This window comes from Pteronotus mesoamericanus, unplaced genomic scaffold, assembly GCF_021234165.1.
Source record: "Pteronotus mesoamericanus isolate MK-2021 breed Mesoamerican mustached bat unplaced genomic scaffold, CSHL_Meso_final scaffold_118, whole genome shotgun sequence".
Classification (NCBI taxonomy): domain Eukaryota; kingdom Metazoa; phylum Chordata; class Mammalia; order Chiroptera; family Mormoopidae; genus Pteronotus; species Pteronotus mesoamericanus.
The window spans coordinates 2260722-2273657 of NW_026555301.1; positions in this window are offsets into that span (position 1 = coordinate 2260722).

Below are 12936 nucleotides of genomic sequence, written 5' to 3' on the forward strand. Positions count from 1 at the left end.
ACACTATTAAACAATGAATGAGTCCATAATGAGATAAGAGAAGAAATCAAAAAATTTCTGGAAACAAATGAAAAGGAACAGAGAACTGTCCAAAACCTATGGGGCACAGCAAAGGCGGTCCTGAGAGGGAAGTTCATAGCAATACAGGCTTACCTTAAAAAGATGGAAACATTTCAAATAAAAGACCTAACACTACAACTTCAAGAACTGGAGAAACAACAATAAATCCCAGAGCAAGGAGAAGGAAGGAAATAGTCAAGATTAGAGCAGAACTGAATGACATAGAAACAAAAAGAACAATTCAGAGGATCAACCAATCCAGAAGCTGGTTCTTTGAAAAGATTAATAAAATTGACAAGCCATTAAGCAGACTCATCAAGAAAAAAAGTGAGAGGACCCAAATTAATAATATCAGAAACGAAAAAGGAGAAATAACAACTGATACCACAGAAATACAAATGATCATCAGAAACTATTATGAACAATTATATGCCAAGAAATTTGAAAATCTTGATGAAATGGACAAATTTTTAGAAAAGTATAATCTTCCAACACTGAAAGAGGAAGAAACAGAAAGCTTGAACAGACCAATAACAACTGGAGAAATTGAAGCAGTCATCAAGAAACTCCCGGCACACAAAAGCCCAGGGCCAGACGGTTTCCCAGGAGAATTTTACAAAACATTTAAGGAAGAGCTAACCCTGTCCTTCTCAGACTATTCCAAAAAATCCAAGAGGAGGGTAGACTCCCAGACTCCTTCTATGAGGCCAGCATCACCCTGATCCCAAAACCAGATAAAGACCCTACAAAGAAAGAAAACTACAGGCCAATTTCGCTGATGAACATAGATGCTAAAATCCTCAACAAAATATTGGCAAACCGCATCCAGCAATACATTCAAAAGATTATCCACCACGATCAAGTGGGATTCATCCCAGGGATGCAGGGATGGTTCAATATACGCAAATCAGTAAACGTGATACAGCACATCAATAAAAGACAAAACAAAAACCACATGATCATCTCAATAGATGCAGAAAAAGCATTTGACAAGGTACAGCACCCATTTATGATCAAAACACTCAGCAAAATGGGAATAAATGGGGCATTCCTCAACGTAATAAAGGCCATATATGAAAAACCTACAGCCAATATCATACTCAACGGGCAAAAACTGAAAGCTTTCCCACTAAGATCGGGAACACGACAAGGATGTCCGCTCTCACCACTTCTTTTCAACATCGTATTGGAAGTCCTAGCCACAGCGGTCAGAAAAGAGAAAGAGATAAAAGGCATCCAAATAGGAAAGGAAGAAGTAAAGCTATCATTGCTTTTTAAGATGACATGATAGTGTACATAGAGAACCCTGTAGACTCTACCAAAAAACTCCTCAACCTAATAAGTGAATTTGGCAAAACAGCAGGATACAAAGTCAACATTCAGAAATCAAAGGCGTTTTTGTACACCAGCAATGCAATAGAAGAAGAAGAAATCAGGAAAAATATACCATTCGATATAGCACGAAAAAAGATAAAGTACCTAGGGATAAATTTAACCAAAGACATAAAAGACCTGTATGCAGAAAACTATACAACATTGAAAAAAGAAATTAAGGAAGACACAAATAAATGGAAGCATATACCGTGCTCATGGATTGGAAGAATTAATATCCTCAAAATGTCCATACTACCCAAAGCAATTTATAGATTCAATCCAATCCCTATTAAGATACCAATGACGTATTTCACAGAAATAGAACAGACATTTCAAAAATTTATATGAAACCATAAACGACCCCGAATAGCCGCAACAATTTTGAGAAAGAAACACAAAGTAGGAGGGATCACAATACCGGACATCAAACTCTACTACAAAGTCACCATACTGAAAACAATCTGGTACTGGCACAAGAACAGACCCATAGACCAGTGGAACACAATAGAAAGCCCAGAAATAAGCCCAGGTCTCTATGGACATCTAATATTCGACAAAGGGGGCAGAAGCATAAAATGGAGCAATAACAGCCTCTTCAACAAATGGTGTTGGGAGAGCTGGACGGCTACATGCAAAAAATTAAAATTGGATCATCAGCTGACACCATACACAAAAATAAACTCAAGATGGATAAAAGACTTCAATAGAAGTCGCAACACCGTCAAAGTCCTAGAGAAGAACTTTGGCAGGAAACTCTCAGATATCCCACGCAGCAATTTTTTCACTGATATGTCTCCTAAAGCAAGGGACATAAAGGAAAGAATAAACAAGTGGGACCTCATCAAAATAAGAAGCTTCTGCACGGCGAAAGAAAACATCAGCAAAATGAAAAGGGAGCCCACCGTATGGGAAAATATATTTGCTAATGATACATCAGATAGAGGTTTGATCTCCAAGATATATAAAGAACTCACTCGACTCTACTCCAAGAAGACAAACGATCCAATCAAAAAATGGGCAAAGGACCTGGGCAGATGCCTTTCCAAGGAGGAGATACAGAGGGCCCACAGGCATTTGAAAGGATGCTCAGCATCACTAGCCATCAGAGAAATGCAGATCAAAACCACCATGAGGTACCACCTCACACCGGTCAGAATGGCCATCATAAACAGATCAACAAACAACAGGTGCTGGCGAGGCTGTGGAGAAAAGGGAACCCTAGTACACTGTTGGTGGGAATGCAGACTGGTACAGCCACTATGGAAAGCAGTGTGGAATTTCCTCAGAAAGCTGAAAATGGAACTGCCTTTTGATTCAGCGATTCCCCTGCTGGGACTATACCCTGAGAACACCAAAACGCCAATACAAAAGAACCTATGCACCCCAATGTTCATAGCAGCACAATTGACAATAGCCAAGTGTTGGAAGCAACCTAAATGCCCATTAGTAGATGATTGGATCAAAAAATCATGGTACATATACACAATGGGGTACTACGCAGCAGAAAGAAAAAAAGAAGTACTAAACTTTGCAACAGCATCAATGGAACTGGAGAGCATCATGCTAAATGAAATAAGCCAGGGGGTGAAAGACAAATACCATATGATCTCACCTATAAGCGGAACCTAACCAACAATGCAAAGATGCAAGGAAAATATGACCAGCAACACTGAAAGGAAAAGAAATCAACAGAGACAAGAGAGAAGGCGGGGGGCACGGAAAGGGAAGGGAAGGGGAAAGTCAAGGAACATATAGCAAGGACTCATGGACAAAACCAAAGGGGAAGAGCTGAAGGAGGGAAGGTGGGAGGGGGCAAGGGAAAGAGGGCGGGCGGAGGCAGAGACAAATGTATTTAAAAAGTAAATAAAAAATAAAATAAAATAAAATAAAACTAAAAAAACAAACTTGTTTATCTTTTTAAAGAAACAGCTTCAGGATTCATTATCTTTTTTATTGCTTTTTTAGACTGTATTTTGTTTATTTTGGCTCTGATCTTTATTATTTCCTTCATTCTGCCCACTTTGGGTTTTGCTTGTTATTCTTTCCTAGTTCCTTTATGTAGGTGTAAGGTTAAATTGTTTATTTGAACTTTTTCTTCTTTGCTGAAGTAAGCTTGTAATGCTATGAATTATCCTCTTATGGCTGTATTCCCTGTGCCCCATACATTTGGGGTTGTGTGTTTTAATTTTCATTTGTCTCAAGGTATCCTCTAATTTCTTCCTTGATCTCATTGTTAACCCAGTTATTATTTAGTATCATGTTAATTAGCCTTTATGTTTTTGTGTGCTTTTCAGTTTTTTAGGGACAGGTTGATTTCTAGTTTCTTAACATTGTGGTCAGAGAAGAAGCTTGATATGATTTCAATCTTCATAAATTTATTGATACACATTTTGTGTTCTAACATGTGGTCAATTTTCAAAATTGTTCCATGTGTACTTGAAAATAATTTACATTCTCCTGCTTTGGGGTGAAATGTTCTGAAGATAAAAATTAAATACACCTGATCTAGTGTGTCACTTAAGGATGTTGTTTCTTTGTTTATTTTCTGTAGGAAAGATCAATCCATTGATATTAATAAGGTGTTAGACTGCTGCTATGACTGTGTTACAGTCAACCTCTTTTTATTACATCAAGATTTGCCATATATGTTTAGTTGTTCTTCTGTTGAAAGCATAAATGTTTATAAAGGTTATATTCTCCTGTTGGATTGCTCCCTTTGTCATTATATAGTGTCTTTCTTTGTATAATGAGTACCTTTGTTTTGCATTCTATTTTGTCTCATATAAGTCCTGCTACCCCAGAATTTTTTTAATTTCCATTTTCCTGAAATTATCTTTCGTCACCATTTATCTTTTAGTCTCTGTGTGTCTTTTGTTTTGAGCTCTGTTTATGTAGACAACATAAGTAAGGGTCTTGTTTTGTTATTCATTCAGCTACCCTATGTCTTTTGATTGGAGCATTTAAGCCATTTACATTTAAAGTGATTTGCTAAGCACATATTTATTGCCATTTTATTCCTTATAACTATGTTCCTTTTTCTTTCTTTTTTTAATTCTTTCATTTTAAAATTATTATTATTCAAATACATTTGTCTCCATTTTATTGCCACCACTTTCCCTTGCCCCACCCACCCCCATCTGCCTCCCTCAATCCTTTCCCACTTTGTCTTTGCCCATGTGTCCTTCATACATGTTCCTTGATTTGACCCGTCCTCTTCCTTTCCACGTTACACTCCTCCTTCCTTCACTCTCATTTGTTGGTTTCTTTTTCCTTTCAATGTTGCTGGTTATATTTTCCTTGCTTGTTTGTTTTGTTGGTTAGGGTCCACTAATAGGTGATATCATATGGTATTTATCTTTCACCTCCTGGCTTAGTTCACTTAGCACAATGCTCTCCAGGTCCATCCATGCTGTTGCAAAGGGTAGTAGCTCACTCTTTCTTTCTGCTGCGTACTATTCCATTGTGTAAATGTACTACAGTTTTTTTTATCCACTCATTTACTAATGGGCTCTTAGGTTGCTTCCAGCACTTGGCTACTATAAATTGTGCTGCTACGAACATGGGGTGCATAGGTTCTTTTGAATTGGCATTTTGGTGTTCTTAGGATATAGTCCCAGCAGGGGAATCGCTGAATCAAAAGGCAGTTTCATTTTCAGCTTCTTGAGGAAATTCCACACTGTTTTCCACAGTGGCTGCTCCAGTCTGTATTCCCACCAACAGAGTACTAGGGTTCCCTTTTCTCCACAACCTTGTCAGCACCAGTTGTTTGTTGATCTGTTTATGATGGTCATTCTGACCTGTGTGAAGTGGTATCTCATTGTGGTATTAATTTGCATTTCTCTGATGGCTTGTGATGCTGAGTATCCTTTCAAATATCTCTGGGCCCTCTGTATCTCCTCCTTGGAAAAGCATCTGCTCAGGTCCTTTGCCCATTTTTTAATTGGATTGTTTGTCTTCCTGGAGTGGAGTCATGTGAATTCTTTATATATTTTGGAGATCAAATGCCTGTCTGAGGTATTATAGGCATATATATTTCCCCATATGGTTGGTTCCCTTTTCATTTTGTTGATATTTTCAGTTAGCCATGCAAAAGCTTCTTATTTTGATGAGGTCCCCCTTGTTTATTCTTTCCTTTATGTCCCTTGCTTTAGGAGATATATCGGTGAAAAAATTGCTGAGTGGGATATCTGAGAGTTTCCTGCCAATGTTCTCCTCTAGGACTTTGATGGTGTTGTGACTTACATTTAAGTCTTTTATCCATCTTGAGTTTATTTTTGGGTATGGTGTCAGCTGATGATCCAATTCCAATTTTTTCATCCAGCTCTCCCAACACCATTTCTATGAGGCCAGCATCACCCTGATCCCAAAACCAGATAAAGACCCTACAAAGAAAGGAAACTACAGGCCAATTTCACTGATGAACATAGATGCAAAAATCCTCAACAAAATATTGGCAAACCGCATCCAGCAATACATTCAAAATATTATCCACCACGATCAAGTGGAATTCATCCCAGGCATGCAGGGATGGTTCAATATATGCAAATCAGTAAATGTGATCCATCACATAAAAAAAAGACAAAAACCACATGATCATCTCGATAGATGCAGAAAAAGCATTCGATAAGGTCCAGCACCCATTTATGATCAAAACACTCAGCAAAATGGGAATAAAGGGGGCATTCTTCAAAGTAATAAAGGCCATATTTGAAAAACCTACAGCCAATATCATACTCAATGTGCAAAAACTGAAAGCTTTCCCACTAAGATCGGGGACATGACAAGGATGTCCGCTCTCACCGCTTCTTTTCAACATTGTATTGGAAGTCCTAGCCACAGCGGTGAGACAAGAGAAAGAGATAAAAAGGCATCCAAATAGGAAAGGAAGAAGTAAAGCTATCATTGTTTGCTGATGACATGATAGTGTACATAGAGAACCCTGTAGACTCTACCAAAAAACTCCTCAACCTAATAAGTGAATTTGGCAAAACAGCAGGATACAAATTCAACATTCAGATATCAAAGGCATTTTTGTATAGCAGCAATGCAATAGAAGAAGAAGAAATCATATGTATTTTCAACATGTATTGATATGATCCTGTGATTTATGTCTTTCTTTTTGTTTATGTGATGTATTACTATTATTGATTTGTGTATATTGAACCATCTTTGCATCCCTGGGATGAATCCCACTTGATCATGGTGTATGATCTTTTTAATGTATTGCTGGATGTGGTCTGCCAATATTTTGTTAATGATTTTATTGTCTATGTTCATCAGCTATAGTGGCCAATAGTTTACATTCTTTGTTGTGTCTTTAATCTGGCTTTGTGATTAGGATGATGCTGACCTCATAATAACAGTTTTGGAAGCTTCCTTCCTCTTGGAGTTTTTTGGAACTTTTTGAGAAGGATTGGTGTTAGCTCTTCCTTAAATATTTATTAAATTCTTCTGTTAATCCATCTGGGCTAGGGCTCTTGTACACCAAGAGATTTTAAATTACTGCTTCAATTTCACTAGCTGTTATATGTGTGGTCAGGCTTTCCACTTATTGATTGAGTTTTGGAAGATTATATGTTGCTAGAATTTTTTTCCATTTCAACCAGGTTCTCAAATTTCTTGACATACAGATGTTTGTAGTAATTTCTGACAATCTTTTATACTCCCGTGGTATTGGTTATAATTTCTCCGTTTTAATTTCTAATATTATTTATTTTGGTCCTTTCTCTTTTTTTCTTGATGAGTCTGCTTAGAGACTTGTTGATTTTGTTTATATTTTCAAAGAACCAGCTCCTGGATTTATTGATCTCTTGAATTGTTTTCTTAGTCTCCATGTCATTTAATTCTGTTCTGGTCTTGATTATTTCCATCCTTCTATTCTCTCTGGGATATCTTTTGTTGTTCCTCTAGTTCTTGTAGATGTTGGGTTACATGGTTTATTTTAAATGTTTCTATGTTTTTTAGGTAGGCCTGCATTTGCACAAACTTCCGTCTCAATACTGGCTTCGTTGTGTCCCATGGGGTTTGGGCTATTGCATATTCATTTTCATTTGTTTGCAGAAACTTTTCATTTCTTCTTTTTTTCTCATTATTGATCCATTCATTGTTTAATAATATGTTATTCAGTCTCCATGGATTGACTGTTTTAGAGTTTAGTCCTTGAGGTTGGTTTCTAGTTTGAAGCTCTTATGGTCTAAAGAAATGCTTGATATGATTTCAATTTTCTTGAATTTGTTGAGATGTGTTCTGTTTCTTGTCATGTGGTATATCTTTGAAAATATTCCATGTGCATTTTAAAAGAATGTGTATTTTGTTTTTGCAGCAAAAGGTCGTGTGTGTGTGTGTGTGTGTGTGTGTGTGTGTGTGTGTGTGTAAAGAGAGAGAGAGAGAGTCCATTTGGGCTAGGGCATCATTCAGTGCCACAATATCCTTGTTGATTCTTCGCTTGGAAGATCTAGCCATTGTTGACAGTTGGGTGTTAAAATCCCCTGTTATAAGTGTGTTGCTGTCTATATTTTCTTGAGTCCTTGAAGACTTTCCTTAGATATTTTGGTACTCCTATATTAGTGTATATATGCTTACAATATTTTTGTCTTCTTGATGGATTCTTCCCTTGAGTATTATAAAGTGTCCCTCTTGGTCTCTTTTTATGGCCTTTGTTTTGAAATCTACTTTGGTTGATATAAGTATTGCTATTCTGGCTTTTTTTTCCTGTTCATTTGCTTGGAATATATTTTCCAACTTTCACTTTCAGTCTGTGTAGTTCTTTTTTAAAATTTTTTTCAAATTGTATTTTAAATAATGTTTATAATATTACAATTTTCTCAATTTTTCACCATTTGCCCTCCTCCACCCATCCCACCCCATCCCTCTTTCCCACAGTCACATCCCACTCTCTCATCCATGTTCATGGGTCATTCATACATGTTTTTTGTTTAGTTCCTTCTTTTTCTTTCTACAATTGTCCTCCTTCCCCACCCCCTCTGGTCATTTTCAGTCTGCTCCATGTTTTCTTGCCTCTGGTTTATTTTTTCATTAGTTTATTTTGTTGAGTAGATTCCACTTAAAGGTGAGATCATATGGTATTTGTCTTTCACCAACTGGCTTATTTCACTTAGCATAATATCCTCCAGTTCGATCCATGTTGTTGCAAAAGGTATATGGTCATTCATTCTTTCTTTTTTTTTTTAAATGCAGATTGAGGAAACTGAGAGAATCAAGATGGGGGAGGAGTGAGTAGAAGTGACACTGACCATCTCCCAGGACCAATCAGGAATTACAACTAAATTGTGGAGAAATCACCTGGAAAAAACAACTGAACAATAGTGAGTGAAGAACCTTATGACCTCCGACAGGCAGAAGAATCAGCTTTAGCACAATCTAATTGGTAGGGAGTGCAGCAGAGACTCAAGGAGGTGGGCCGGGTGCCCATGGGTGGCAGCACCAGAAGGAAAGGGCCAGTTGGATACCCCTGAGAGGACTGGGGTCTAAAACAAAAGCAGGGATCTCCAGCCTACAGCACTGGAGCCCAAAAAGTATTACAGAGACAGCTGTGAAAAACGGCAGGGTTGCTCTGATACAGACAGGTGGCTGGAGATGCAAAGAGCCGTTTAAGGGGCCAACGCATACATTTTTATTTGCAGCCACTTACCATCGTCTCAGGTAAAAAAGGGGGCATAGTGGGCTGGAGATCCCTGAGGAGAGACTGGGGAAGGAGGCTTTGGGGAGAGAACTGAGAGACTAGCCAGTGGGATATCAGTGCTGACTCTACCCCATGCAGCAGCAGCCACCTTGCTCAGGCAGAGACCAGTCCCCTGAGCAACCACAGCGTGAGAGGACCCAATAACCCCACCCCTAGGTGGAGTTACACCCTTCCCTGTGCTAAGCCGCCTGCTGAGTAGAGTGGCAGCCACAGAGAGTAGATCCCTGGCTAGAGGGGACACGGAGTGGTCTGGAGACACTTGAGGAGAGACTGGGGACAGTGGCTTTGGGGAGAGAACAGAGAGGGTGGCTGGGGGGGTCCCAGTGCTGACTCCTCCCTCATACGGCAGCAGCCATGTGGCTCAGGCAGAGACCACTCCCCTGAGTGGCAGCAGTGTGAGAGGATCCAATAACCCTGCCTCCAGGTATCATGTTGTTTTAATTATTGAGACTTTATGTTGGTTTTAAATTTTTTTAATATTTTATAATTGACTGTGACATTTAAACAAAATAAATAAAATCAATCTTCATTTAAGAGAGAGAGAGAGAGAAGAAAGAAGGAAAGAAAGAAAGAAAGAAAGAAAGAAAGAAAGAAAGAAAGAAAGAAAGAAAGAAAGAAAGAAAAAGAAAGAAAGAAGAAAGAAAAGATGGAACTCCTACCTTTTGTAACAACATGGATAGAACTGGAGAATATTATGCTAACGGAAATAAGCCAGTTGGTGAAAGACAAATACCATATGATCTCACCTATAAATGGAATCTACTCAACAAAATAAACTAAGAAACAAAATAAACCACAGGCATGGAAACATGGAGCAGACTGAAAGTGCTCAGAGGGGATGGGGAAGGAGGACAATGGTATAAAGAAGGTGAAGGGACTAGCCAAAGAACATGTCTGAATGATTCATGGACACGGACAACAGAGTGGGAATTGACTGTGGGAGCGGGCAGTGGGGGTGGGGTGGGTGGAGGGTGTAAAGGGGAAAAAATTGAGACAACTGTAATAGATTACACATGATTTAAAAAAAATTTTTTTAAATAAAACAAAGAAGTGCAGATCGATTTTATTTATTTTTTAAATGTGAAGATCCATTATTAAATATTTAAAAAATTTAAATCCATTATAATGTCTCAGCAATCATGACACCTGCACAGAAATAATCAAGTAGATCAATGAAAAAAAATGAGCATTCCAGAAACAAATGTATATATCTTTCTAACAATGTAATATATAAATAAACTGATATTTCAAATCAATGGGGAAAATAAGGCTTTTCAATATATAAGGCACATAGATCACTATTACTTGAATAAAACAAATATAGGGCCCTATTTCACACATTATACAAGAAACATTCAAGTGAGTTAAAAATGAATATGTAAAATCTAAGGAGTTCTTGTAGAAAATACAAACTAATATTTTTCTTACCCTGATGTAACATATTTAAACCTATAAGTTATAAAGTAAAATATTGACAATATGACTATATTAAACATTTAAGACTGTACAGTAACATTCAGGTAAAAATGTTAAAGGACAAGGAATAGAATAGGAAAGTATTTGCAACACATCTATAAAACGGTTAATAGTTTGTTGGGGTTTTTTTCTTTTTTTAGGGAAATAATTCTACAAAGTTTACCAAAATATTGATACAGAATACTAAAAAGTCACATAAAGCTTTTTTTAAAAAAATAATAAAAATAGGCAAGAAATATACAAAAAAAGGTTTAGTTTCAACAAATAATAAAGGAACAATTTAAATACCACATCATTGTCATAATCAGATTAATAAGTATTAAAAATATGGGTAATATCAAGTGTTGGCAACTCTGAAAGGAACTGGGTATTAAGAGACTCAATTTCTTCATAATAAGTAGTCCCTTTACCATATATTTAGAGCTGGTTTGGTGGAGGTGTATTCTTTTAGCCTTCTTTTGTCTGGGAAACTCCTTATTTTGCCTTCCGTTTTGATCGAAAGCCTTGCTGGGTAGAGCAGTCTTGGTTGCAGGCCTTTGCTTTTCATCACTTGCAATATTTCTTGCCACTCCCTTCTGGCTTGCAGTGTTTCTGTTGAGAAGTCAGCAGCTAGCTGTATCGGGGCTCCCTTATATATTACTACCTCTTTCTCTCTTGCTGCCTTTAGGATTCTCTGTCTTTGATATTTGCCATTTTAATGATGATATGCCTTGGAGTGGGCCTCGTTGGGCCCTATTATGTGGATATTATTACATTTCAGGTTGTCCTGCACTTCCCTAAATGCCTCTTCATTCTTTTCAAGTCATTTTTCATTTTCTTGCTCTTCCTAGGAGCCTTTTTCTGCCTTGTCCTCCAACTGACTGATTCGATCCTCAGCTTCATCAAGCCTGCTCTGGATTCCTTCTGCTGTGTCCTTCAATTCAGAAATAATATTCTTCATATCCTCTTGAGTCTTCTTGATAGTTTCTATGTCCTTTTCCAGGCTGATATAGTTTGTTGTAAGATCCTGATAGTTTCTCTGCAATTTCTCATAGTTATCTTTGAGCTGCCTGAGATCATTGAGTTTCCTTAGAGCCATTGTTTTGAATTCAATATCTGATAGTTCCCTTGCCTCCCTTCATTTAGCTCTCTCTGTGGTGATTCCTCATTCCCCCTCATATGGGGCAAACTTCTTTTTCTTCCCATTTTTGTGAGAGTCTATTTTCTTTGTTTGTTTTTTTGCTTCTGCTTCAATTGATCTGTCTAGATTTTCTTGGCTTCATTGAGCCTGCTTCAGATACCTTGTACTGTGTTATTCAATTCAGAAATTGTCTCCTCCATTTCCTCTTGTCTCTTATTGATAGTTTCTACGTCCTTTTTCATGCTGACATAGTTTGCAATAAGTTCCTCATAGTTTCCCTGTCATTTTTGGTAATTCTCTCTGAGCTCACTGAGCTTCCTTAGAACCGTGTTTGTAACTCAATATCTGATAGTTGACTTGCCTCTATTTCATTTCTTTCTCTTTGCAGGGAATCCTTGTTTCCCTTCAATTAGGGTGTATTTCTTTGTCTTCCCATTATTTGTGAGACTCTTCTTTTCTTCTGCTTCTTAAATTGACCTGTCTTGATTTCCTGACTTTGTGGTGCGAACTACTATGGTAGGAGACTGCTGAGTTTTTTTTTTTCTTTCTGGATCTGTCTCTGATGACGTCAGATATTGACCCTGTCTGTCCTTAGTCAGTCTGTTCGAGACTTCCAGGAATCTACTGTCTGTGGCTGTCTCTTTCAGCTGTAAATCTAGTCATTCTGCACTCAGAAGGCTGGCTTAGAGACACCACAGAGCAGGGTAGAATCCCTCCTGGGGGTGGGTTTAATAGGTCCTCTCATGCTGCTGCCACTTAGGGGAGTGATCTGCCTGAGCCAGATCGCTGCTGCCATATGGGGGAGGAGTCAGCATCAGGATCCCACTGGCTACTGTCTCCATTCTCTCCCCAAAGCCTCCATCTCTCCAGTCTGTCCTCGTGTCTCTAGACTACTCTGTGCCCATTTAGCAAGAGATCTATTATCTGTGGCTGCTACTCTGTACTCAGCCATCAGGTTTTAGCATTATCGGGCCTAGGCAGAGCATCCTGGGGGCGGGTCCATTGGGTCCTCTCATGGTGTTGCTGCTCAGTGGACTGGTCTCTGCCTGAGCAAGATGGCTGCTGCTGCATCGGGGATGAGTCAGCACTGATATCCCGCTGGCTACTCTCTCAGTTCTCTCCCCAAAGCCTCCTTCCCCAGTCTCTCCTCAGGTGTTTCCATCCCACTCTGCCCTCAACTTTGTCAGAGCCCAGGGTAAGTGGC